General features: G+C 49.9%; 1 protein-coding gene across 1 annotated transcript in view; it reads right to left on the bottom strand.

Moving 5' to 3' along the window:
• SEMA5B (semaphorin 5B) overlaps window positions 1-17,091 on the bottom strand; it is a 111,819-nt gene extending 94,728 nt beyond the window's left edge. Inside the window, exon 1 of the mRNA XM_036243065.1 lies at window positions 17,057-17,091. The gene's annotated coding sequence lies outside the window, so the exon portion shown is untranslated. The remainder of the gene's footprint in view (window positions 1-17,056) is intronic.
• Between the last annotated feature and the right edge of the window lie 10,737 nt (window positions 17,092-27,828).

The following is a 27,828-nucleotide window of genomic DNA, read 5'->3' as shown; positions in this document are numbered from 1 at the left end:
GAAAGGGGGACATCTGTAATACTTTCAACAATTAAAAAAGAGAACTATTTGAAGGCACTTCTCAGGGGAGGGGGAAACCACACATTTGAAAACCCAGCAACCCGTAGAAAAAGCAGAGGTTTATAACCCAGGGAGCAGCCTAGCAGGGTGCAGGTTTTTGGAGAAGGGCCAAATCTGGCCTGTTTGGAGAGAGGTGTGGCCATCCAAGTGGCAGGGAGAATACAGACCAACAGGGCAGGGGTCTCCCTGGCCCTGGGGCTGAGCCTCCAGCTGGAGTGGGGGGCCTGCAGCTGGATGGCCTGCGGGGCAGTGCCCTGCCCCCACTGCAGGTGCACTTTTGATGTGGCTCTGAGCTGCTGGGCAGAGGAAACCGGAGCTTCCCAGTGCTGCCCACCGCATCAATGCCACCCAAGTTTTCAATGAGGCCAAAGAAGACGTGGGCCCGTGGGCTGTGGAGGTCAACCGCTCTACAGCCCAGCGGCTGGCACGGAATCAAGGCGCAGCGTTGCAGCCGGAGCTGGAAGGGCGTTCTTACCCAGGCTTGTAAAGCACCCACACCCCAGCTCCACTCTCAGGGGAGGGGGGCTTAGAGGCTTCCACTTTCTTTCCTGACTGCCTTCAAGGGAAAAGCACACAGCGGGGTGTCTGTAAGGAGAGGAACTCCGGGCTAAGGAAGGGGACTGTGTTATATCGGCAGGTTTCAGTGATCCAAGCCTCCCTCTCGAGATGGGACAAGGGAGAGGCCTGTGAATGTATCAGGTATACACGCAGAGAGCACAGAATGTGTTCCCTCACCCCTGGCACATCATGCCCACCCACCCTTGCATTTACAGGTTTCCCGCCTCATTCACATGTACATTCCTGTGTGAGAGAGACTGAGTGGCGCCGTGGCTGTCCCCGAGGACCCTGCCACTGAGACTCACCAGAGACCTTGATGTCCTGCAGGGGTTCAGGACCTACTCCTCACCCTACACTGGAGATACAAAATCAAGGACCTTTCTTTGCGAACATGTCCCACCCATGCTTTGATAGAGATAAAGGGCAGAGAAACCAGGATATCTTCTGAAGTTAGCTCTCTCATGAAGTGCTCAACACATATTTGCTGAGGCCTTGGTGCCTGGCATCAGGCTGGGCAAAGGGACCCAAAGATCAACGTAGCTCTGTCCCTCACCTGGACGCTGCAGCTCCAGCAGGGAGACCATGGCAACAGGCAGCCATACCGATGGCACCAGGCCTGCGGGGAGTAGGGTTTGATTCTGTCAGTGCTTTTGAGACGTGAGCCTATCCAAATCCCTCCACAGCCTCATCACCCCAAACCTCTAAGACAAATATAGGGTGTGATTCAGCCTGAACAGCTGGGCTATGTAGCCAGGGGGCTGTCACTGAGGCCAGAGGATTCCCTCAAAGATAGGGGCAGGAACACCAGTCATGGACAATCTGTCCTGGGAGCTTACCCTCAGCGGGCAGGCCCAAAGGCCAATGCCAAATGCACAGAAGGGGGCAGAGGTTAGTAAGCCCCTCGCCTGGAACTGCTGACCCTCTTCCCTGTAAGCCCTCGGCTGTCATATAGAGAGTGTGACCTGGGGCCAGTTAACAGCCAGAGCCTCAGTTTCCCCATTCATAAGATGAGGGAAAACTCTTGGGATGGGGAATAAGGGAGCATGAGTTTAGAGAGCAGAATGTCAGGCACGTTGAGCATCCAAGATAAGCTCGCCCACTCCAGCCTTGTCACATGAGCAAGCTCGGGTTTGTGCAGGTCCAACACGGGACACCATGGGGCATCTGGGCTCAGCCTGGCCGTTGAGTTACCAGGATGCTCTGTGCATATAAGAAGACAGGAGATGGAGTCTGGAGTTTTGCCAAGAATGGGCAATCTGAATTCAGACAGGAATGAAGAGTGAGGCCGCCGTAGGGCAGCAGGCCTCGGTGAAATGAACCCCCCCCCCAACACACACACGCACACATTGCCTGTGATTCAAGGTTAACTTTCCTCCCAGAGGCTCCGAAAGTGCCCAGGACACAGGCTCTGGACAGAGGTGCAGGCCTCGGAGTGGGCACTAGAGGGCTCAGGTGGCTGGGAGGCTGCTGCCCCAGGGAGGGCACAGGGGAGGGACAGTCTGGGAACCAGTTAAGGGGGGGGGCATGAATCAAGGCTGTAACATGAAAGGGTGGGATGGCTTCCCATAAAAGCCTCCCTACCACCGCCTCAGGACGCAGAATGACCCCGAGGAACCCAGAGCCCGGCTTTCCAGCAGCGACAGCACTTCTGAACAGCATTCCGTCAGAGAAGCACCACACACCCAAAAGGCTCCAACCCCCTGGTTTCCAACTCTCCTCCCTCATCAGCTTCATTTCCCTGGTTCCATCTGACACTCTGATCTATAGGAGACTGCAGGCAGGCAGCCAGCTACTGGGAGAGGCCCACTGTCAGATGGAAAGCGCACTTGATTTAGGTTCACTGTGCTCTGGGTTCAAATCCTGCCTCCACTTCTACCTCTATATGATCGTGCAGTGTAAGAAGGTTTCTTAACCTCGCTGAAGTCTTTTCCTCATGTGCAAATTGAGGGCTAAGCTCTCCCTATAGGCCTCCATGAGAACTAAAATGAGAGACAGGTGCACAGTAGGTCCTCACACATGGCAGCTGTTATTGAGAATACAAAGCCAACTCCATCAGAATTACTTCCTGGGGATGGAACATTCGTCACCCCTAGGGCAACCTGCGCCTTCTCCTCCTTGCTCCTTTCCGCCTCCGCCCCACCCTGCCCATCACGCCCCAGGCCTATGTGGAGCCCTCCTCCCTAGGAGCCCTCCTCCCTAGTCCTGCTCCAAGGAGAGGTGTTTCTGAAGTGGAAACCGCTTCAGACATTCACAGTGCCGGCCTCAGAGCAACCCTCTCTCCCAGCAGGACCAGGCTGTGAAGTGTAATTAAAGCCACGGGTTAATTAGGAGTGGCAGCCATGAGCATTAGTCCCAAAGATCCAGGAGGCAGGAGCCACAGCATCTCCCCCAAGTCCTGGTCCTCCTTCTCCCCTGCACCCCAGTCCATCTCCACCTATGTCATCCCAGAGCTGCCTTCAATCAACTGTTTTAATTTCTCTTGCTGTTCATACTCAGGAAGTTTTTCTTGCAGTCTAACTTAAATCCTTCCCTCTACAGATTGATGGAGAGAGGGAGAGACTGACATGGGTGTGAGTTTGGGCTCCATGGAAGGTGCCCTGAGAAGTGTCCCTGGAAGGGCAGAGCCTTGAGCGCCACCCCACCCCAACCATGAGAAGATGGTGTGAGAATTCTACAGGATGGAGCCAGGGATGGAGGCGATGTGATGGGGCAGGGGAAGTGGAACAGAAAAGCACCTAGGTCAGATGGAGGAGGGAGCTGGGCGGCAGCTGGCCCACCTGAGTTGGAAGCCTGGGACTGGCTTACTAGTTACCTAATACCTCTGAGCCTCAGTCAGCCCATCTGTAAAAGGGGGTAAAGGTCACAGCTGCTCTTAGGGCTTTCATGAGCTAAAATACATGCAGCTTTTTAAATGGCACAACATAAATTCTCAGTAAATGTTAGGAAGTCCTCACAATACTCCATCTCATTCTGCAAATTGCTCAGAGTCCTGGGGCTTCTTCCTCCCCCGTTTCTCTCAGACTCACTCCTTCTCCATTCCAATAGTCCTGGCTCTCAACCCCACGCGCTGGGCCCAGTCTGTGACTTCACCTCCCCACTCTCCTCGTGGCCCCCTCTCCTCCACTGCATCAGCCTCCAGCTCTCCAGCCCACTCCGCAGGCTGGTTCGTTTGGTACCCTTAGGCCCCAGGAACTTTTCCGGGTGACCTGCTTTACTAAAAAGAACTCATTTAATTCAGCTCCCACAAACCCCCTCTGCAGGTACTACGGCCACTTAGCAGATGAGGAAACGGGGCCTCAGAGGGAAGAGCTAATTTGCCCAAAGTCAGCCTATGAGGAAATGGCAGAGCCAGAATTGACACCCAGGTCCATGTAGCTCCAGGCTGCCTTCCAAGCCAGACTCCTCAGCGGAGCACCTGAGGCTTCAGCACCAAGCATCCCTCCCTGCCCCAGATCTAGCCCAATTCATGCCCCCGCCCGAAGCCAGTGCAGCCGCCAGTGCAGCCTCCAGTGCACACACTGCACCTTCGTATACACACTCACCCTCACGGAGTCAGAGAGCAAGAATAGAGAGGAGACAGGGAGAGATTTAGGAATGAGAGGAATTTGAGAAAGGGGGAGCTGGAAGGGGAAAGCATGCTGCGAGTAACTAAGAGAGGTAACTAACGTGGTGTCCACAGATCTGGGGGACTTTTCTCTGGCAGGCCCCGAAGCTCTGTCTCCAGCCTGGCTGCTGTCCTCTGCAGCACGGGGTGGGGTTCCACGGAAGGAAAGAGTGCGAGGAGGCCCAAGCCGGAGCTGGAAAGGACTGCAACAGCTCCAGCTGCTCCGAATGAGCTCAAGCCACTTGGCCCTGCACAAATCCCAGGGACCAGGAACATGCAAATGAGGCCAAGAACAGCTGTGGGGGGATCTCACAGGAAGCCTGACAGGATCCTGGCAAGCGCTGGGGGGCTGGGAGGCCTCAGGTCGGCCACGCCATCCTCGCATTCCGAGAGGGGTCTGAAGTGGTGTCTGCGAACCACAGAGAGGGAAGCTTGGTGCCAGCTGAGCAAAATTACTGGAGACTGTACACGAAGGGCAGTGGGCACCTAGGAAAGGCAGCTGAGATGAGGTCACGGCAGACTGCGTGCTCAGTAATAAAGTCCTGTCAGGCAAAACTCAGCTCCGCTGACAAGGTCACCAGGCTGGCCGTCTAGGGAAATGGGATTCACCCATGTAACTGATCTTGAAAACATCCGACAGGCTCTTCCTGAAACTCTTGTGTACACGCTAGAAAAAGGGAGCTAGGAAGTGAGAGAACAAATGGGTAATGGAGCTGGTCACACAATCGCACCCAAGACTACTCATCAGAGGATCAAGGCCCCTTGGTAGGAAGTGTATGAGGACTGACCTCCCCCCTCCTCCGTGTGCAACTCCTATCAAGCTCTTAGATCAATATATGAGAAGCATTTGAACCTGGGAGCAACAGCAGATATGTTAAATGTCAGAGACAGTATCCAAAATGGCTTAGTCAGCTAGAGAGATGGACTGAACTTAGACAAGCTAAAGTGAATTCGGGAAAAATGTAGAGTCCCAAACATAAGACCAAAAAAGCTGCAGCACTCATGGGTTCAATGGTATCGCTCCCCCAAAACTCATATGTTCAAATTTTAACCCCCAGGACCTCAGAATGTGACCTTATTTGGAAATAGGGTCATGGCAGATATAATTAGTTAAGATGAGATCATACTGGAGTAAGGTGGGCCCTAGTCCAATGACTGGTGTTCGTATGAAAAGGGAAATGTGGACACGGGCACATAGGGAGAATGACACGCAAACATGAAGGTAGATGTCAGGGTGATGCTTCTATAACCAGGGAATGCCAAAGTTTGCCAGAAAACCACCAGAAGTTAGAGGAGAGGCATAGAACAGATTCTCCCTCATATTCTTCAGAAGGAACCAACCCTGCCAACAACTTGATCTTGGACTTCTGGTCTCCAGGACCCTAAGAATACAGTTCTGTTGTTTAAGCCACCCAGCTTGTGGTACTTTGTTACAGCAGCCACAGCAAACTAATACAAGCACAAAGACAAACTAGAAGATGGGACTGAGCAACGTTATGCTGGCTGCAAGCTCAGTACAAGTCAGAAGGGCCGTGCGGCTGCCGCAGACAGCCAGGGCAGAGCTGAGGCTGCACTGATGGCAGGTCTGGCGCCTGGACTGGGGCTGGTGTGCTGGCCAGCCTCACCTAGAGGGCCCGATTTGGTCCTGATGACCTCAATTTAAGACAAGTGGAAGTCAATTAAAAATAAATAATTACAAAACAAAATAAAATGATCTGGCTGGTGTGGCTCAGTTGGTTGGAGTGTCTTCCCATACACCAAAATGCCATGGGTTCGATTCCCAGTCAGGGCACATACCCAAGTTGCAGTTTGATCCCCGGTCGGGGCATGTACAGGAGGCAACTGATTGATGTTTTTCTCTCACATCGATGTTTCTCTCTCCCTCTCTCTTCCTCTCTCTCTAGAATCAATAAAATAATAATCATCATAATAATAAAAGGACAAGTGAGAGGGTGTTCAATCCCGTGCCCCGAGATGGTGAGACAAGTCAGAGGAGGACTTATGGAAGTGGGGAAGAGGTGAAGGCATTGGTCTGCAGTCTTTGGAAACTCCAGTATGCAGTGACTGGGTATGCCTGAACAGCCACACAGGGGGAGAGATGGTGCCCACAGGGGAATATAAGAATCTTCTATTAGACATGCTAACCCAAAATTGAATGGGCCACCCTGTGGGGAGATGAGCTTTCTGTCTCTGAGGAACTCAAGACTCCACCAGCTGACCACTCAGCAGGGACAGGTGCAGCATCTTACAGCACCAAGAAGGGCCCACTCGCATTCCCACCTGGCTTGACACCAGCAACTCAGGCTTTTTACCCATTTAAAGTTAGAGGCTGTAGTGAGATGGTCTGGCCCCAAGACCTTTCACTGGTGGCGTTAACAGACAGAATTGCAAATGGAGGCCAGTGAATCTAGACTCATAGTTTGGCAAGACCCAGGTCCACTGGAGGCATGAACATGCTCATGCTCACACTCACAGGGTCCCAGGAGGACGACGGTTGGGGAAGAAGGTGGCTCTAGCTCTCCATTGTTCAGGAATGGAGGAAACCATTGGCCCAAAAGTTAACCAAGCCCTCACTTGAGGGAGCACCATGCTGGTGGGTGCTGTGAAGGAACACAAAGGAGCCTACACCCATTCCTCTCTTCAAGGGGTTTGGAAAGAGAAGTTTCTGCAGAAGAGGCAACTCTGATGCTCATAAGATGACCCATCCCAAGATGACCTGATACTCTAGTGGGCATGCGCATGAGCTATGCTACTTCATTTAATCCTCCCTTAAAGGAGGCCTCCCACATTTTACAGTACAAAAAGGAAGCTCGGAGAGGGACTTATACAAAAACCACAACCAAAAACCATTCAAGCTGGTTTGAACCCAAGTTCCTCTTAGCCCCAAGTCCATACTCTTTCCAAGGTTCTACACAGCTTCCTCGGCAAAGGACTGCAGGTTGTAGAGGTGTCTCAAGCATCTGGCAACAGAAAGAACAACCTAGTGTGGTCTAAAGCATGAGTCACATTTCAGCATGCATCAGAATGGCCCCGAGGGCTGGTTAAAGTGCAGGCTGCTGGGCCCCACCCCAGGAGTTGCTGAGTTGGTAGGTCTGGGGTTTGGCCCAAGAATGCAACTAAAAGGTTCTGGCAGTGCTGATGCTCCAGTCGGGGGCCTCTCTTTGAGAACCATTGCTCTAGACTAGCAATCAGAAAAGAAAGCCGTGTTCTCCAGACCCAGGGCTACATAGAGATGGAGGTGTGCTGTCGGGCTGATCACCTGTTTAGGGGAAGGAGGCCCCAACAGCATCTCAAGCAGCGGGACTGCCAGCTGGTGCTGTTTCACTAGGAACCCATCTGGTTGGGAAGATGTTCACTCTATAAAACCCAGCTTCTTATACTTTTCACTCTGGAGTCTCCTGGTTCTCCAAGATTACAAGCTTGGTTTTCTGCTATAGGAAGTCCTGTTTCCTCTGCAGTCAGTCAGCCACCATGACCTCCAGGGTTTTCTCCCTCTCTTAACAGACAAGCTGCCTTCGCCAGATCCTCTGCGTCTGGGTTCCCCGACACCCTGACGCTGGATGCTTTCCACTGAACACACTTGAATCGGCCCCTCTAAAATTCCTGTTCAGAAATGAGAACACAGTGACCAGAGAGAACCCAGTCTGGACCCGGCACTTCTCTGAGTGCCATGTCAGACGGTGCTGTAAGGAGTCCCATCACCCTCCGGCTCCTATGAAGCCTGCGAACAATTAAACTCCTCGGCTCTTTCTCTCAGGATCTGCAGCCAAATCAAGTCTGCCCCACCCCTAACCCCCTCGTGAACTTGAGTAATTAATTTCTTCAATCTAAATTCGACTTTCCATCTGCCCCTGCTAAATCTCATCTTGTTGGTTTAAACCCAGCATTCCAGTCTGCTGAGATAATTTTGAATATTTATTCTAGCTTTCATAGGAGCTGCCCATCACAGCCTGTCATCAACAAATTTGATAAGCTTGCTTACTCCAGTTTCATCCAAGTCATGCAGAAAAATGTGAAACTTCATTTTTCAGAATCTCACCTGCCACAAACCATCTTTCCCTTTGGAATCCTTAATTAGATGATCATACTTCCCTAACTCAGATTTCCTACAGTCGAGGGAAGGTCTCTGAGCATGTCACTTTTTTCCGTGGCTGGTATTAATGCCAGGCTGACAGTGTCTTTTATCTGAGTACTGTCACACCATCACCTAGTTCTTAGTCACGGTCAGAATCAAATCAGAAGGAAGGTCGGTTGCTATTTCTCTACCTTCTGGGCAATGGCAATGTTACAGAGTCAAGAATGCAAAAATGTATCTGATCCCACTTTAAACAATATTTGACATTCAACAGAAGTCAGGCGGCCTATCCCCTCATCATTACTATAGCATGCCTCCCCGACAGCTTTATGATCCAGACTGGGAAAGTAGCATCCAAATTCTTCCAACTGGGTGGGGAAGCTGTCACAGGGATATGTCATAACTTGGACCTGCTCAGCTGCAAGGCGTTCTGGGATCTTGGCAGCTGGTCAGTGAGCAGGCAAGAAATGTTTTCTGGTGTGGGATCCCTGGAGAAAGGGGTGAGGACAGATTCAAGGAAGTGGAAAGGAAAAGGGCACCTTGATGAATAGCATCCCTCTCTGCCATTCATATGTGAGAACTGCCCTTCTTCCACTGGAATAAAGGCACAGTGTATGTCCATGGGATGCTGAGGGAGCATTTGTGAACAACTTGTTGACACCATGGATGGAAAAAGGTATATATAGTGGTGAAGACTGTGGGCTCTGAAGCCAGACAGTCTGGATTTACATCCCAGCTTTACTTCTTATTAGCTGTGTGACCTTGGGCAAATTGTTTTTCTCTCTCAAGGTTTCAGTTTCCTCACGTGGAAAGTGGAGACAAAAATAGTACATGCACAGAGGCACATGAGGATTAAAAGAGATAATACATGTACAAAGTTTGGCAGATTGTCTGGAACATAGTAACAGCTCAATAAATAATAGCTGTTGTATGGAACAATAGCTCGAGGGCTCCGAGTGCTGCTAGTTCCAGGGCTGGAGGTGTGAAGAGAAAAAGGCTAAGAAGGTAAAAGAAGAAACTTAGGTCTGGGATTGGGGGTAGCAGAGATGTGGAGCTCACCTGAGGGCGAGGAGGGCGAGGCAGCAGTCTGTGGACTGGCCTGAGGTGGAGCCTAGGCACAAGGCTAGGCAAGGATCCTGACCTTCGGGTCAGGTAGGGCAGTTTGAAGCCTCAGAGGAGTTCAGTGAAAATTGTTTTTTTTAATTGCTACAGGAAGTCAGTCAAAGATGATCTAAATGGTCCATGTTAAAAAGAAGTAAAAAGATTCCACCTCTAGAAATCTGTCCTAAGGAAATAATCATCAATAGGCACAAAGGTTTATATACAAGGATGTCCACTGCAGCATTATTTATAATAGTAACAAATGATTTACCACCTAGATGTCCAACCCATAGGGCATTCATTAAGCAAATTATAGCACATTCATATGATGGACTACCAGGCAGCCATTTAAAAGCTCATTTTAGAGGAATACTTAAGACATGGGGAAATTATCACAATGTGTTATTAAAAAAGGTTGGTTATAAAAGAGTACAGACAGTACAATCACAATGTTAAAATGTTGAATGACTTCGTATACCTTTTTTTTTTTTTCCGATATTTTGTTCAGATAGAGTGGGAGGGAGGGAGAGAGAGAGAAACATCGACGTGAAAGGGACACATCGAGTGGTTGCCACCCACACAACCCAGGGACAAACTGCAACCGAGGTACGTGCCCTTAGCGGGAACCGAACCCGGTCTCTCCCGACCGCAGGCCAACGCTCTAACCGCTGAGCCAAACCGGCCAGGGCTCGTATTACTTTTATAAATGCTTTTTAAGACAAAATGACCAAAAAGAAGTTACACTAGAAAGGAGCTTCCACAATCAGCATATAATAGACTGATTACATTCAGAACACAGGAACACACACAATAGCTATGATCTGAGTGCCAGGAGCTGTAGTTAGTACCTACTAGAAAGGACCTGGCTGTTTGGAAGGGCTGAGGGTGAAGAGGTTCTGCATGCCTCTGGCGTGAGGCCAGATGGAGCCTAGGAAAGGAGATTTAGGTCAGTGGCTCTCAACCAGGGCTGCACATGAGAAGCTGAAAAAATACCAATGCCCAGGTCCACCCTCTGGGATTCTGACTTCATTAAGATCTAGGCTGAGGCTGGTCATCTCTAGTTTTCCCCAAGCTCTTCAGGTGATTCTAATAGGAACCCGTGAATTAGTGTCGCGCTGGACCAGGCTACAGTTACCTGTATAGAGAGGACACTTGAGCCTTGCTCTCTAGACTGAGCCCAGCCTGTGAAGAGATACTCACTCTGGAAGCTAGAAAAAAGGTGGAACAAAAGCAGGTGGCTCCAGACATTTGGTCCGTGAAGGAAAATGACTCTTAGCTTTGAGGAACAGTCACAGGAGGGCTTCTTAAGAACTGGCCTATTGGGGAACTTTTGCTACAAGGACACTGCTCTCCACTTAGACTCCTGATAGCACCCAGTTATCAGCTGACTCCGTACACTGCAAGTACATGTGAGTCTACAAAAGGGAGAAGAAAGGGAAATCTACAGGGACCTGACTCTGCAGAAGCTGGAGCTAGTGGTATTTTCCTTTTCTGTTCTGCTTTCAGGCAGAAACACACTCTGGTCAACAGAGCCATGCGTAAACCTTAAAGGAAACTGCTCTGGGTGGATGAGGCCTCTCGGATTCCTCCTAGTTTCTCCCCAGTGCCTTGAGGGAAGAGGAGCAGAGGGAACAGGTTGCTAGAAACAAAAGTTTGTATTAAATGATAAGATCTCCCCCAGCCTCTCAAAACAGGTGTAGAGTTACTCAAGGCACCAAAAGAAGGGAAAGAAGAGGCCTGGATGGGGTGGTTTACACACTGGACCCCATACATCCCTGAATAATTAAGAGCCAACTGCAGCTCTTTTGTGCTCTATAAAGTGGGGCTTCTGGGGGGACCTTCGGGACAATGACCAGGGCAGTATAGAGGGAGTTTTGGCTCAGGTGGACTAGTGGCGTTGGCGGGTATGGATGGATCTGAGTGGCTACCTTCCAGCCATTTCCCTGAAATCGCCTCCTGAGGGGCAGCCTCATATCAACTCTGGCAAAAAAAACAGAGCAGCAGATAGCCCCAAATACTGGGCACTCAAACCATAACACTAAGTGTATACATGGATGTATGTGAGTATATTTACACACACACATATACAGCAGATTTACCTTCCAGATGATGTTTGGCCCAGGCAGAGGCTAAAAGGAGAATGCACTCTCAGAAGAAGCCGTAATTGCGATCAGATGGGTTACCCACAGTGGGGCTAGGCGGTAACTAGAAACTGGCTTGAGACTAAACATCCCCCATATATAATCCACAAAAACGAGAGTGAACCATTCCTGGAAATTAAAAAAGTGACTATAATCTCCATTCAAAACAACTGACCTCGATGGCAAGAAAGAGCCTTCAGGATTGGTTCCTCCGACACCTCATTTTTACAGATGGGGAGCCTAGGTTATCAGAAGTGCTCCAGGGGGGAAGCCTCCTCCTTTCCAACCCAGCCTCCTCCTTGGGGAATTTAAACCTGCCTCTTCTAATTTGATCCTCAGGGGACTGGCAGAACAGATGGTCACCAGCCATCCTCCAGTACCCACCCTTCCTATCACAGGAGAGGCCACAGAGATATTCTTGGTTCAAATACAAAGATATTCTGATAACACTGACAAGGCTTCAAATTCAAACGAGTTCCAGGTGCAAGTCTGATTAAGTCATCCTTAATAAACGCAGATCAATGAGGGCGGTGCCGTGGCTGGTGGGACTCAGCACACAGCATTGCCTTTCAAGCTTTCACTTGCTGCGGGGAGGGGGGGAGCCCAATGAATTCCTTGGCCTCTTATTTCAAGTCCCCGTGGAGGATGAGCAGCCCAACAGTTGGGAAATGTGCTCAAGGTCAAACTCTCCCAAGCCCAGTCTTCAGCCCAGCGGTCCCTCCTCCGGCTTTACCCCCTGCGCCCAGCAGCAAATTGACTAGGAAACCATCTTCTTTTTTTCCTTTTTTCTACTTTGAGGCTACCAAGTACAGTAGTTTCTCAGTGGCGAGCCCCCGAGTGACGTCGGAATTTGAGTGCATTCTGCAAGGTTTGGTTTTCATCTCTCAGGCTCACTAAAGCAGGAGGGCGGGGAAGTGACATGCAGAGCCCCAGAACAGGCAGCACCCCCTTCCCTTTTGGAACTCTGCTCCCAGCTGGAACCTTCCCTGTCACTTTCTAGCTTTCCAGCCTACTCTAAGGGGAATTTCTTCAGAAAGAAGGTCTTGGAGGAGATTCTTCCATTGGAGACAGAGAACAGCATAGACAGAGATCCCCTTCCCGCTGACCCAGCAGGGAGCCATCTCCTCAGCTGAGGCGGATGCCACCAAACCAAAAGCCTGAAAGAGGGAGTTTCCAAAAGTATAGCACTATGCCTGTGAAATCCAGGGGTTGCCCATACATGCTGTAAAAAAAAAAAAAAAAGGCTCAATTCGGACAATTCAATGAAACTCCATTCATCAAGACACTTGCTTTGGCCTCTTGTCATACATTTAAGACCAACTTAATGATGGCTAAACTCAAATGTGAAGATCCGCATGTGAAGAAAATTCATTCATTAGGAGTAACCATTTCCAATACACAGACCCAAAGTCATCAGTTGATGAAGACAGGCTAGTAACCAAGGTGACTGGATGAGGCACAGAATGGTCCCAAGACACACTGGGTTTCAGATTCTGAAGTATAAACAACATTCCCAATAGTTCTCATCCCCATATCACTAGGTACCTGGCTTTGCCTCTGTCTACACCACAGGAACAAGGCAGGTATTCAACCCCACTAGATGAGTTGAGGAATCTGAGGCATGAAGAGGGGACTTGGAATTAGGGGAACAACTAGCCCTCTCAGCCTTCCCCCCAAGACCTTTGGACAACTCTACATTAGCTCTCAGGTCACCCAGACAAATCTCCAGGAAAAAACACCCACAGTAAACTCCATCATAGAAGATGAGGCAATGCTAGTAATTGTGTTCTCCTAGCATGCTGATTCACCTCCACCCAAGGATATCAGAGATAAAACTTGTCTAGTGTTGTATCCACAGCTTCTAGCACAGTGCCTGGCACATAGTAAGTGCTCAGTAAATGACAAGCACCTTAGTTTACTGCCACTGTTGATCTCCTTCACTTTGTACCCAGGCAATAAAAAAGCCAACACTTGAGGACCAGGGGGAACAGCTGACTGTGGGACAGCAGAGCTCAGTCCTGGGTCCTTTAAGGCAACATGACAAGGTAACAAGCACTTGTAATCAGGGTTTTGTCCTTTGACCTCCGTGTCCATTCTATCACCTCAGTCCTTCATAAGAGTAGTGAATAGGTTGATCGTATAGTAGTGATCTGTTTTGCTATCTTGTTGACTTTCCCTGTAGGATACAGGAGGGTGACCAAGATTAAGAACAGTAGTGTCATGATCAACGTTCAAAATAACTGGACCCGACAGCATCTTCTTCCCAAGTGCACATGCTCCATCACCAATCTTCAGCCCTGCCAAGCTGCTCCTCCGTAATGTCTGCCATCGCTCTGCTCCCTTGCTGGAGCTCCTCTTTCCCTTTTTAGACCCAAACTTTGGCTCAGGGCTTTCTGCATATTCCTTGGGATCCTCAAACATCCTATGTGAGCTTCCAGTCTTTTCTCTTCCAAACCCTGCACAAAGCTTTACTCTATTAGGAGAAGCAAAAAGCTATGGTTGGATATTTTTTCTTTCTCCTAAAGGAAAAAATTGGTTTACACTCACTGGGTTCCAGGGGTGGAGAGGGGAGGGGAGGGGCAGGTGACCTGAGTTCCAGCCCTGGCTCTGCATCTGAAATCTTGTATCAATGGATATGAAGTGCTAGGTCTGTACAAGACAAGAGGGCTCCCTGACCCCAAGGAACTCATCTCACAGAAGAATCCTAGTGAGCCCTGAGAGTGAGGGTGAGCTGGGGGTGCACCAGGCAGAGGGAGAACCAGGCTGTGAAGTGTTCCAACCAATTCCCAAAGTACGGGGAAACATGATAACATGTACGCACAAAGAGATGAGATCACTTTTTAGAATCGTAATTTCTTAATCTGTAGGTACAGGAGTGAGACTGCTCAAGGGCTGCACTTTGGTGTTGTTTGGACCATTGATATTTGTCCAGTTTGACTTTGAAGACCAGTTGTCCCAGGCCTGGCCACTCTGACTGATTGATTAGTATATTGTTACCTGTCTGCCCTCTGTAGGCACTTGAGTTTGTGACTCCCCTGACATGACAATCTCTAAGCCCTCTTCCAGCTTGAAACCTCAATAAGAAGTGGCTAACAGAGGGACTTTCAAACAAGCCAGAAAGGGTACCCCCAACAAAAAGGCATCTGTGATTCTTCCAATCCCAACTGGGAGGGGCAATCCAGAGCCAGGGGACCTCTCTGGCTTCTCTGCCTTTCCAGTTCGCTCTAGAAGTGGAAAGGGAACCCTTCCTGGTCCATCCCTTCCCCTGTCCCACCCTCCCTATACACAACTGGTAGGGAAGAGGGTCGAAGTCAACAAGCTCAGCTCTCAGTTCCACCGGAGTCATCAGGCCTCCGTCAACTAGTCCTTTCCTAAGCCCTAGGTCACCATTTGGCACCAAGCCCTTGCTGCCTTGTATTACCTGTGCATTTTTCTATTCATGACCCACACACACAACACATGGGCGCGCGCGCGCGCGCGCGCACACACACACACACACACACACGCTGGTGAATTCAGCAGCCTCTCTGGGCGTGGGCTCAGCCTATCTAGCAGCACCTAGCTGGTACATTGCACACACTAGGTACTTAAGAATGTTCACAGTGATGGTAATGATTGTTGTGTTCAGCTCTGGAGGAGGAAGGCTCTGGTATGACTCCCTGGAAAGAGAACAGAGATGGACCTCAAAGAAAGGAGTTGTCTGCCTTTCTCCAGCACACACACCTTCCCCAACTGGGTCCAACCAGAGGCAGCCCTTCTTCCTGAGCCATCTCCCCAAATAGTTCTTCTTGCTAGTGGCAAACTCCTTTTCTCTCTTTGATATTCTATCTGCCTTCCTTCTCCCTTCCTTCTTGGAGGGGAATCTAGATTTGGGGCAGGGGACTTAGGCTTTTTTCCAAGTTGCTCCTTAATCTGGCCCCTTTTCTAGTGAGATCCAGTTCCCGAGCTCAAGTTCCCCTCTGCCCCTTCCTCAAGGTCATCTAATCCAGTTCAGAAAAGATGAGGCAGGAAGAAATGGGGGGGGGGGGGAGGTAAGTGAGAAGAAAGAATGGAAGATAATAGCCTAAAAGATGAGGGAAAATGGAGATGGTGAGGCCTGAAAGGTGGACATGGAGGGCACCGGAGAGAGGAACCTCTGCCTAGGGAGCAGAATGAAGCTGAAGTGGGGAGGGGTGTGGAGGGGGGCTGAGAAATGAGGAAGGAGACTGGATTGTCTAGGGGCTGAGGGGAAACTATGGCGGTTGGGGCCAGAAAAGGTAAGATCGTGCTAGGGTCTAGACACAGGCAAGCTTCCAGGCCCCCAATCCCAGCTGCGTTGGCTCCGTCACAGGGCCGAGAGGGAGCGCATCCCGAGGACGGGCAGCCCCTCCCCGCTCTCGCTCCCGTCGCGGAAAGCCTGGAGAGGACCGCAGGGTGGGGCACAGTCCGGCAGTTACCTCTCCCCTCCGGAACTCGGGACCCACTGCAACGGGGGGAGGAGGGCGGGTGCGAGACGGGAGGTACGACCCGAGGACTGGGCACCCGGGGATGGGGAGGAGGCAAGAACGGCGCTTCAGGTGGCTCCTCCTCGTAGTTTAAAGTTTGCGGCAGGCGAAGGAACCGACTCCGTCCTCCTTGTGCCGCCGGCCCGCGGCTCCGCTCGCCCTCACCTCGGCGGGTCCAGCGCCCACTTCTCTCTGGGCTCTCGCCCCGCTCGGTCCCGGATCCCCTCTCTGGTCTTCATCCCTTCCTGTGCCCGCGCCCCCCGCTCCCTCCCTCCGCGTTGGATCTCCCGCACGACGTGAGCGGAAAGTGAATGGGCAGCCCCAACCACAAAGACAAATTACCATGAGAAAAATAATCGGGAAATCGCCGTTCGCGTCCGGGTTCCCGCCACCGCACCCCTCTCCGCCGGCCGAGGCGGGAACGCGGGGCTCCGGGGCCGCTGAGTCTGGGGCCTGGCAGAGCAGACTTTAAGCTTCGCAGGCCTCTGCCAGGACAGGGGATCCGGAAAGAATTAAAACAGGGGCCCCGCAGGTGGCAGGGGAGCGAGGACGTCCCCGAGCGAGAGATTTCACACTCTGCGCGGGCCGCGCGTTCCCACGAACCTAGCCCACCCGCACTCTCCCCGCGCGGGACTCATCTGCCCTCTCTGACCCTCCATCTCGGCGCCAGCCTCGGAGCCTCCGCCCCATTATCTCCCAGCCATTCATTCGGCCGCCCCTTTCTCCAGGCCCGGGCCCCGGGTCCCCATCGCGGCGGCTAGACGCGCCGACCGAAGCCGGGCGAGGGCCGGGTGCAGCCGGACCCGGAGCCAGTGGGCGGCGGGAAGGAGGCAGCGCGGAGGGCGCCCAAGCCGAGGTGTTCGCGATGGCGCGGAAGCCCAGGGACCCCCTCTCCTCCCGCCTGCATCCTCTGCCACCCGATTCCAACTTGCCAGCGTCCCGGGGTCCCTACCCCGCTCCCAACCGAGTTGCTGAAGTTTGCAACTTGCAGCCCCAGCCCGCGCAGGGGAAGCGCCCTGCTCCCGGGACTCACCTCTGGGCTGCGGGAGCAGGTGCCGGTTCCCGGTGGCTCCCGGCTCCCGGCTCCCGGAGCGGCGGAGTCGAACCAGGAGGTCTGGCGGCCGGTCTGGGAATGGGGCGGTCGCGCAGGAACGGTCCCCGGCGCTGGGCTCCGCGCTCCGGTGCAGTCCCGACCCGGGCCCGCACCCGCTATGCTCGGGTTCCCCAAGCAGCTGCTGGACGCGCGGCCGACCCGCCCGGCTCCGCGGAGCTGGGCTCTGGCAGCAGCAGTCCCCGCACTCCCACTAGCTCCCGACCCGGCGCGCGGGTGAGAGCGGGGAGGAGGAGACCGAGGGAGCAGGAGGGAGGGGGGGAAGGAGGGAGAGGCAGAGGGGGAGGAGTGAGAGCGAGGGGAGAAAAGGAGGAGGGAGCGAAGAGCACCAGCCGCGGCGGGCGCTTCAGTCGCCCGCCCCGAGGTGTGCGCAAGAGCGCGAGGGGGCGCCTTGCTTCTCCCCGCCCGACTCCCACCCCTGGCCTGCCAAGAATGGGTTACCCCGGGGCTGGGGGGTGGGGTGGAAGTCCCTTTCAGCTGTCGGTATTGGAGCGGTGAGACTCAGGTCCCCGAGCACTTGCTACCCTGTGCCACATCCTGCCGTACGGTCCTCGGTAACCCCCATCTCGAACCTGACTCCCTCCCGGGGCTTGATCCCAGCCCGAACCCTACCCACCCAACCCTTGGGGCCGGAGGAAGTCTTTCTCCCCAACTCCCAGATTCCCCAGCCCCGCTAGCTAGGGACGCTCTTCCTGGCTGTGGCACAGGAAACCTGGTGTAAACTGCAGTGGGAGAGAGTGGGGCGAGGCGGCTGGGCCGCCCTGGAAAGCCAGAACTGGCCGCATCAGGGTCGACAAACCCTGGGACCCTTCCACTGCTGTGTGTACGATCTTGGGTAAGCTCGCCAGGTCTCAGTTTCCTCAGCTGTAAACTAGGGTTGGTAATGCCTACCCTACAGAGCGATTTGGAGACCAAGTAGGGGCTACAGTGAGTAAAATGACACCAGGAACGTTGGGAGGGCATCCAAGAGATTAGCCATCCCGGGAGGCGGTCGGCGAGTGCTCTGAGCTCCGGAGGGAGGCTTAGGGCGACCATACCGAGCGAGGCTGCACTGTTGACAAGTTTAATGTCTAGTGTTTCTGGTGGCAAGAAAGCGGAAGGAAAAAGAGAGGGGACAAGCTTCAAATCCTGTGTGCCCGGCTTCGAGAGCGAGGGAAAGGGAGCCCTCTACTGAAGAAAAAAAAGTATTTAAAATAAAAAAGATGACGGGGGGGGGGGGGGGGGGGGGATGAAGGAGACAAAGGACCTGAAAAATTAAGCTCTGAAAAGTGTGATTTTAAGAGATAACCAAAGAGACATGTGAAATAAAAATACATAAGTTGGAAGAAGGAAAACATTAAAAGATTTTCTAGAGTATGCTAGAAATTGAAGAATTAGAGTAAAACATTTTACATAACAAAATTCTGGGTAAAGGAAATTCCAGATAAAGTGGAGGAATGGAGATAGTATGAGCCCCAGGTGAGAAGCAGTTTAGCCAGGATGATGGGAAAGAAAGAACAAATCCAAGAAGGGAGTTTATGAGATGCTCTAAAAACGGAAACAGTGCACACTTTCAGAAATAAAGACTTTCTAGGGCAACAGAAATGCTGAAACTAACTCTTAATGTGCAGAATGGAGAGGAACTTGCAAAGATAAGATACACTCTGGGCCAAAGGGGAGAGATGTAGAGAAGAGGATAAAAAGAAGGAAATAGGTGGTGGGTACGTACCAGTCTGGTAACTGAAACATTTAATTAGGGGTAGAAATCAAGTTGACAGAGGTAAATGCAGGGCTAGTCCAAACCTATCATTGTACAGACAAGGACACGAGATCTACAGCAGGGAAGCAATTCTCCTGATCCCCAGCCTGGGACCCTTCCACTGCTGTGAGTGCTGTCCCCCATTCTCATCCCCATTCCCTACAAAACCATGGGGACTGTTCTTGCCATTGCAAGAATATAAATGGGTGCTACATATAGACACATTTTAATACAGAAACATGAAAGGAGAGTTTCCCATTTGTCTGGTTAGGAGCTTAGACAAAATGCCTTCTGAGTGGTTCTGTCAGCAGCAGCTCTAAAATAAAAAAAAAAGGCAATAAAAATCTTCTCCATCCTTCAACATTTTCTCTCACTCTCTCTCTCTCTTTCCACCATGTTTGATGATTTTCTCTTCTCTTCCCATCATCATTTTCTGCCCCTTCCTGGATCTCCCTCTTCCCTTTATGAATGACTGTGGGAGGGGGCTTGGTGCAGGAAGAGAAGAGACGAGACCCCAGTCTGGGGACACAGGCCAAGAATCCTCCCTTTTCAGGGGAAGCAGGAGCCAAGGAAGGGAGACACTCAAGGAGACACAGACCAAGAAGCAGAGCTGCTTGGGATGCTGGGCTAATTAATCCTAATTGCATCCTACAGTACTGTATTGATTAACAGTGATTACTCAAGAGCTCTCAATGCAAGAGAGCTTCAGAAGTCCAACTGTCAGGAAGGGACAGTTGCCTTACTAGCCTGGCTTATCACCTATTTCAGGCATCCCCAGAATTTGGCAAACCCAGCCTCATTAGCATCTCTGAATCATTTGGAACAAAACTTGGAGCTTTGACCCCATCACAATAGTGTCACCACCACCTTCTGTCACCTTTTTTAAACCTGTGCAATAACCTGTACAATAATTACTTCTATTAGGAGCAATTCTCCACCTACTGGAATAGTGTTCATTAAGCAGAATGTAAATACAACAATTAATACAGAATTATCTAAAACAAACACGCTAAAGAGTAGCAAACATAGGGGGTGGAAAAAAGTTCTTAGAATTCACTCTTGACCTAGAAATTCCAAACTTATGCAGAACTAAGGTGTCAAGAGGTTAAGAAGTAAACCCAAACTCTCATGCTTAAGGGTGACAAACCTGACTATCTCCTGCCTCCCACCAGAGGGCATTTTGTAGGAGATTGAGCTGCCTCTAAAAACAAGCATGCAGCCTCTCCCAGGCGCCGTGTGTGTGTGTGTGTGTGTGTGTGTGTGTGTACACACACGCACCAGTGCATAGCCCAGACACAAACACAAGTCTGGCACGCACCAGTGCATAGCCCAGACACAAACACAAGTCTGGCCAAACAGCAAAAGGCACACAAACACCACCCACATGTATAAGAATAGGAGAGAGGGAATTGAAAAGAAGGCAGCAGTCACTTGTAACGTCCATTCCCGTTCCTAGAACTAACTACCTGCTCATTTTGCCCGGGGATGGAAAAGAAAAAAGAAAATTCTCACTCCAGGGGTCATTGTCAACCTATTAACCAAGAGTACACTTAGGTCAGAGGAACTGGAGTGTCACCAAATGGAAACTGCCATTGTCATGAGCTAACGTGAGAGAAAAGATCTTCCTTCCTTCCTTCCTCCCCAACATTTAAGTGCCACTCACTGTCCCAGGTGAGGAGGTCATAGGAGGAGAAAGCCGGAGCCTCACAGGCAGTGGGAGAGGCAGCCATAACCCCAGCAAAGAGGAGGGCCCATGACTAGCTCTGCCCAGCAGGGCAAGGAAGTCTTCACAGCAAAGAGCCCTTCTAGCTGGGAATGGAGATGGGGCAGGCATTTGCCAGACAGAGAAGTGGGAAGAGGCGGAGGAAATAGCATGTATGAAAGCACCAAGTGATATAATTAGATTTCTGTTTTGGAAGAATTACTTGGCCCTGGTTAACAGATTTGGAGAGAGCTGAAGCGGTAAATGTGAGCAGGTGCGTCGTGCGGCAGAAAGAGCACCGCACCAGCAGTTAGGGCCTCTCAGTTCTGGGGCCAGCTTGGCCACTGATCAGCTGGGTGACTCTGAACAAGCCTCTTGACCTTTCTGACCTCAGTTCCTCATGGATGAGAGGGCTTGATCAACTGGTTTCTGAGGTCCTCCTCCTGTCATTCTAACTCTTCCCACAGATACTTCTTTAGATCACATTTCTTACCGTATTTGTGCCCTTAGTCCTTCCTATGTGGGTAACATTTTGCAGTTTACAAAAGTATTTCCACATGATATCTCTTGACCTTCACACCTTTGTGCAGATCGCTACGCTGCTGCTCTCGATGAGCTGTCCAGCCCGCGGCTGGCTGCAAACACCATCTCTATGCTGACGACGTCCACGTTTATATCTGCAGCTCTGACCTCTCTCTTTTGAAGTCCAGACGCAGAGAACCAACAGCCTGCTGCTGCTCTCCTCCAGGTGAACATCTACTTGGTGGCTCAAACACTTAACTTTTGATTCTTTCTCCAAACCAGCATTTCCTTCTGACTACTCCATCCTAGTAAATAAAAACATCATTCTTCCAATTCATCAGGGCCAAAACTTTGAAGTCATTCCACATTCCACATGTAAACCATCAATACATCTTATTGTCTCTACCTGTGAAATGTTTTCAGAAACTTCTCACCAGCTTCCCCACTAGCACTCCGATTCAAACCATTCTCTTCTCTCACCTGATATCTGTCTGTTCGCCACACAGAAGCCACCTAAGTCAGAGCCTGTCGCTCCTCCGCTCAAAAGCCTTCTATGGCTCTCCAGCGTGGTAGAGGGAAAGCCACATTCTCACCAGGTCTACCAGGCCCTTTCTTCCACCACCTCCACCACTCTGCCCTCCTGCACCTCTCTTCAGCCTCACCAGATTCTCCATTGGTTCCTGAGGCCACCTCAGGGCCTCTGTACTTGATGTTTCTCTCTGCCTGGAAAGCTCTTCATTCTCGTGTCTACATAAGTCATCCCCTCACTTCCTTCAGTCTCTGCTCAAATATCAACGCACTAGAGGGGCATTACGGTCCTTTAAAAAATGACAAACCCGTCACTCTCCATGAGGGTGGAGACTGCTTGCTTTGTTCTTTGCTATAGTCCGAGCCCACAGAATGGTGCTTGGTAAAAGGAAGTGCACAATAGTAAGTATGATTATTATCCCCATTTTAGAAATAGGGAAACTGAGGCCCGCTGACACAATTGGTCATTTTTAGAGCTGAGATTTGCACTTAGATTTTTCCATATCAAACTATTCTCTCCAATTGATTATTCATTAACATCTATACTTACACTTAAAAAACTAATAGAAAATGCATGTTAGAGTAAAACACATACTAATTCTTTCTCACCCAATTAAACACATGGGTCCCTGACCCACACAGCAATTCTCCAAATCACAGCAGAGTGAAGAGTTGACTCCGAAGATCCAAACCTTCTAAGTGGTCCCTACATGTGCACATTCATCCTGGTAGCATTTCTGTTTCTTGTATTACAGTTCTAGTGTTTTGTTTTGTTTTTCCCAATTTCTGGGGAAAAAATCCCTTATAGGCCTTCACATATTTACCCTCACATGTCATCTCTGACAACATGTGTAAATAAGCAAGTACATGCACGCGCGCACGCACACACACACACACACATGCATGCACACCACTTCACATCTCCTAACCCAGGGGTGTAATGAGAGAGAAGGAAGGTTGGCCGTGCAGCCTGCCCTTGGGCTGACACCCAGGAGTAACCCCGTGTCTTTCCTCATTCACTTAGTGCTTCTCCACACTTCCCTCTTTCCTGTTGCTCAGGCAAACATGGACAGATGGGGTGAGGATGAGTCAGGAGGAAGTGAGGTATGGGAGGGGCTCGAAGATCAGAAGGAAGCGCAGCTGGTCCAGCAGAAGACACTGGCTTCCTGGTAGATGAGTTAGATACAAGGACAAATCAAGTGCTCAGTTCTAGGGTAGGGGAGAGGGGTCACTCTCAGGGCATTTGGACCCAAGGTGTGTCCACCCTTCTTGAAGACATTTGAAAACAAGATCTTTGATTCTCTCCCAAGACCAGGGTGAAGCCACAGAGGTCCTGGGGGAATCTGGACAGGATGGGTGTTGACCAAGGAAACTAAGGCAGTGTCCCCAGAATCCCTTTAAGAAGAAAATCCCAGGTGTTACCAAGAAGAAGTCTGGCCCTTAGAGAGCCAGAGCAGGGCCAGACCTCAGGACAGGAGATAAAGAGGAATCTGAAGGAGAACCTGCTGCCTGGGCGGGGGCAGGGGTGGGGGACCAGGGGAGACCTACTAAAAAGGTTGGGAGGTCCAGAAAGACTCCTTTGCCCCGGACAAAATGTCTCTCCTCTAGTGTTTCAGGGCCCCCAAAACCCTCACAATGGGGGAGTAATAGGTAAGCACAATGCATTATTTGGACAAATCAATCTATATACTAACAGCACATTAGCAGGAGTGGGAAATGAACAATAATTCCCTCCAAATTATCTAGTGAGCACATCACTACACCAGGACCATACAACTCCCAGATCCCTAGCCCATGGAGAGGCATCATTCAACACATTACTACTGATTGAACACATTGGAGGGATACAGTAGGGGATGGATGATGCTTGGTTGAGAACAGGCCAGATCAGAGAGGCCTTGGATGCTATAGAAGGGGGTTGGATTTAATCCTACAGGCCAGACAAGGAAAGTCACCCTAGGTTTGGAGCCAGAGCCTGTGTGGTGAGATGGCTGGCAGAGGGTGGACGTGAGTGAGGAAGACCCGTTAGGGAACTGTTACAATAGCCCCTACGACTCAGAGAATGTGATGAGGGCAGAGGTGACAAAAATAATAAACACCCATTATCCACCTTGCTGCATGAGGTAGAAACCTAAGGGAATGGAATACAGATTAGGGAACTGAGGTGGAGAGGCATAAAAACGTAAGAGCAGGATATGGGTGCCCAGAAAAGTAGGGAGTGTGAGCCAGGTGAATAATAAGAGAAGTCCTGATGAAGAGAATGCTGCCCCTTGTCGATGTGGTTTAGCACTAGCTCTGCTCCTAGTCTGAGAGATGGAGAGGGGTGGGATGTGCCCTTAACACATCCTGGCGATGCTGCAGGCCACTCGCATCTCAGACGTTAGCTGAGAAGTACTGATTCTCAGGAAGATGCAGCAGGTCCCTTCATTTCAATTAAATAAGAATTTTCCCACCTCTGTTATTTGCTCAGTTCCGCACTGAAGCTAGAGAAGACACAGATAGAAAGAGAGCAGTGCTTAAGGGATGATGATCTCATTGGGGATGTGAGGTGCATACAAGAAGTAAATAGCAGGTAAATGCCAGATTGGCAGCTCCAGGCAATAAACACCACACAACTTGAAGAGAGAGGGAGCCCACAGAGCTGTGTCCGGGGAGGCTTCTTAAAAAAAAAAAAACATATATGTTTTTACTGATTTGAGAGAGGGAGGAAGGGAGAGGGAGAGAGAGACACACACACACACATCAATCAGCTGCCTCCTGCACGCCCCCTACTGGAGATTGAGCTAGCAAACCTGGCATGTGCCTTGACGGGGAATGGAACCTGAGACCTCTCTGTGCGTGGGACAACTCCCAACCAACTGAGTCACACCCACCAGGGCCAAGAAGACTTCTTAAAGGAGGTGAGAATTGCCCTAGACCATACAGAAAATGTAGGAGTGACCAGGAGCAGGGGAGGGAAGAGATGCACTTGGTAGAGGTCTTTGAGAAAGTAAAACAAGTAGGTGTAAGGGAGAAACAACTATAATCTACTTAGACTTGTAAACAGCTTTGACAAAGTTATCTAAAAAAGACTCTTTTAAATGGGTAAGTCACCATGGGGCTAAAGGATGCAATGATGTTTTCTATCAAGATTAGCAAATGGCTTAGAAAACAAAAGGTAGGAGCAAAACAATAAAAAGTAAATAAATAAAAGGCAGGAGCACATTTTGGCTTCTCTAGATGGCGCGCTATTAAAACTCCCTCCTCAGGATACTATGCAATGAACGTATAAACAAACTGTGGCATAGGCACACAGTGGGATATTATTCAGCTTCAGAGAGGAAATCCTGACACCGGCTACAACATGAATGAACCTTGAAGACATTATGTCGAGTGAAATAAGCCAGACACAAAAGGGCAGATATTGTATGATTTTACTTGTATGAGGTACCTAGAATAGTCAAATTTATAGAGACACAGACTAAGGTGATGGGAAAACAGAGGGTTAGCATTAGATTATAAAGTTTCAGTTTGGGAAGATGAAAAAATTCTGGAGATGGGTTAACAGTGATGGTTGCACAACGTAAATGTACTTAATGCCGCTGACATGTATACTTAAAAATCAGGAAGAGAAACATTTTATGTTATGTGTATTTCACTACAATTAAAAAAGAAAAACACAATATATGTAGAATAATCCAGTTTATATATTTAAAAGTAAATTTTTAAAAAATAGTTAACATGCTAAATGTTCTATTATGTATACATTACCACCACCATCACCACCACCAGCACAAAAGAATCTATACCAAGACAGATCAGATTTAACACCTTTATTTATGTTCTAGAGGAAAGTCACGTGACAAACCTCCGTACTAGATGACTCAGCGCGTTCTTCTGGTTGCAGTAGAGGTAACTGCCAGGCTTTGACAGTAGGAGGCACCAGAGCAGTGGTCCTCAATCCTAGATGGACAATAGGATTGCCTGGGGGAGCTTTTAAAGGTGCCCGGATCTGGACCCCAGCCTCCAGAGTCTGATTTAGCTGCCTTGGGGTGGGACCTGGGGGACTGGTGTTTTTTCCAAAGCTCCCAGATGATTCTACAGCCAGGGTTAGCTGCCTAGAGCATCAAGGCTGAAAGTCTCAGTTTCCCGAGCTGGAGTGTAAACTCTGCCATTTGTCAGCTGTGTGATGATCAGGTTACTTAATCTCTCTGTGTCCTAATGTTCTTGTCTACAGAATTGGGTAATAGTAATCCCTTCCTCAAAGGGTTGCACAGAAGATTAAGAAAAATACTGCACTCTTTGCACAGTGCCTAAGGCATTTTAAGAGCTCAAGAAACATTAATTATTTGTGTTATCAACTGAGTTTGCATAAATTGGCAGAAAAGTGACAGATGAATTTAACACGGCATGTACAAATATGTTTAAAAATAAACAAATCCAAACTTTGTGACTAACATATCTGTCAAAAGCCAGGAAAGGGCTTGTGTTTTGGAGATATTTTCCCTTCCAGTTCATGAGTTTGAAGTACTGTTTTGCTCCAAAGGCCAAGAAAACACCTTGGGCGTCAGCAAGGGGTTGGGGAGACTGGAAATGACTGAGCCCGTGGCCTTGCATTTCTCTAACCATGACACACCCTCCCCTCATTGCTCTGTGGTGCGTTCCAGTCACCAAGCCTCTGGAGCATTGTTCTGGCGCTGGAGAAGGAGTGAGGATGGAGCACTTTAGGGCTGCTGATGGTTAGAATTCTCCAGACTGAAAAAGGACATGATAAACTCATCAGTAACCAGGAGAAGGTGAACAAGGACTTATTTAACCCAAACACTTCCTGGAGGAGGAGACGAGCAAGGAACAGTTAGAACAAATAAAAGAAATGGGTAATAAACTCATGAAACACACCACTCCACAATGTAGTGCATGAGGGAAATATAAACGAATTTGCAAGGGCTTGGACACATTGATGTCAGATGTAAATGGATCCCTAGGGGAGCTGACATATGTCTACCTGCAGGCTGGGATCGGGGAAGGCAGCGGCCATGTCCTCTCCAGCAGTGGGCTGGAGAAACCGTGGTCTGACCAGTATGCACGTTCCAATTTTCTTGTGTCTCCATGGAGGGATTTGGCAGAAGGTCAGGAATGAACATGAATGTGCTAAGTTTGGGGACAGTGAGAAAACTGGTTTGGCTGGAGTGAAGTGGCCATGTTAGGAAGTAAGAGGGATTTGTCTGGATATGAAACACTGGGTTAGATGATCACCCGTACCCGGAACCAGTGCTGAGGGGCTAAAATGAGTCCAAGCATCACAGAATGTTGTAGCTCTTCCAGTCCAACCGCTTCCTTTAAAGGATGGGAAAAACGAGCGCAAGTAGATAGATTTACTTGCCCAAGGTCCTGTAACGTGTTAACAGCAGAGCAGAGATGAGACTCCTGTGGCATTTCCACTACACCTGATGGTGGGCTGGGTCTGGGAAGGACTTTGAAGAAAGACCATTACTAAACCAATAACCTTGAGCAAGTGTCTTCGCTCCTCTGAGCATCTGTGAAGTAACAGAACCCTCCCAAACCACATTAGTTTAAGGGTAAAAGCAAGACTGGGCAGAAGGCACCAAGCTCCACCCCTTTCAACTCGGTGTAACTAACTGTTGCTTTCCCCAAGTTTCCCCCAGGTAGCCCTTGTAAGCCCCAGTGTAAATCTCAGTAAGTCCTGGGTCCAACCCTGTCAACTGCCTTTGCTTTATCCCTCCTCCTTGCTTTGGTTGTTTGGGCTAATGTCCCAGCCTCTACCGATGTCCCATTTGAGTGCCCTCCTGGTGTCCACCAACAAACACCTCCGCATTGTGTCTTGATGCTTATGTAGAGGCCGCTGTCTCCCAGGGTGCAGAAACCACTGGCCTCGGCTTTCTCTCACTCTCCTTTTTATTGTTTCTTGAAAACAAAACCAAAGTCACATTTGGTTTTTGTTTGTTCTGTTCTGCAGCTGTCGTGCCTTAGGACAAGGGTCTGGGTTACAGGACAGACTGAGTGACACTCCCTGCTGCACTCCGAATTCATCCTCTCCTCCAGAGCTGGTTCATTGCCCTTGCATTTCTTGCTACTGTATTTCCTGTGCCTACCATAGTGTTGGGTACATTGTAGGTGCTTAACAGATATTCATTAAATTAGTGGGCAAATTTCTCTCTTTCAGCGCATTCTCTCTTCGAACTTAGACAATTAATTTTTCCCCAG

The sequence above is a fragment of the Molossus molossus genome, unplaced genomic scaffold (genome assembly GCF_014108415.1).
Source record: "Molossus molossus isolate mMolMol1 unplaced genomic scaffold, mMolMol1.p scaffold_m16_p_5, whole genome shotgun sequence".
Classification (NCBI taxonomy): Eukaryota; Metazoa; Chordata; class Mammalia; order Chiroptera; family Molossidae; genus Molossus; species Molossus molossus.
This window is presented reverse-complemented; position numbering and strand designations above follow the sequence as displayed.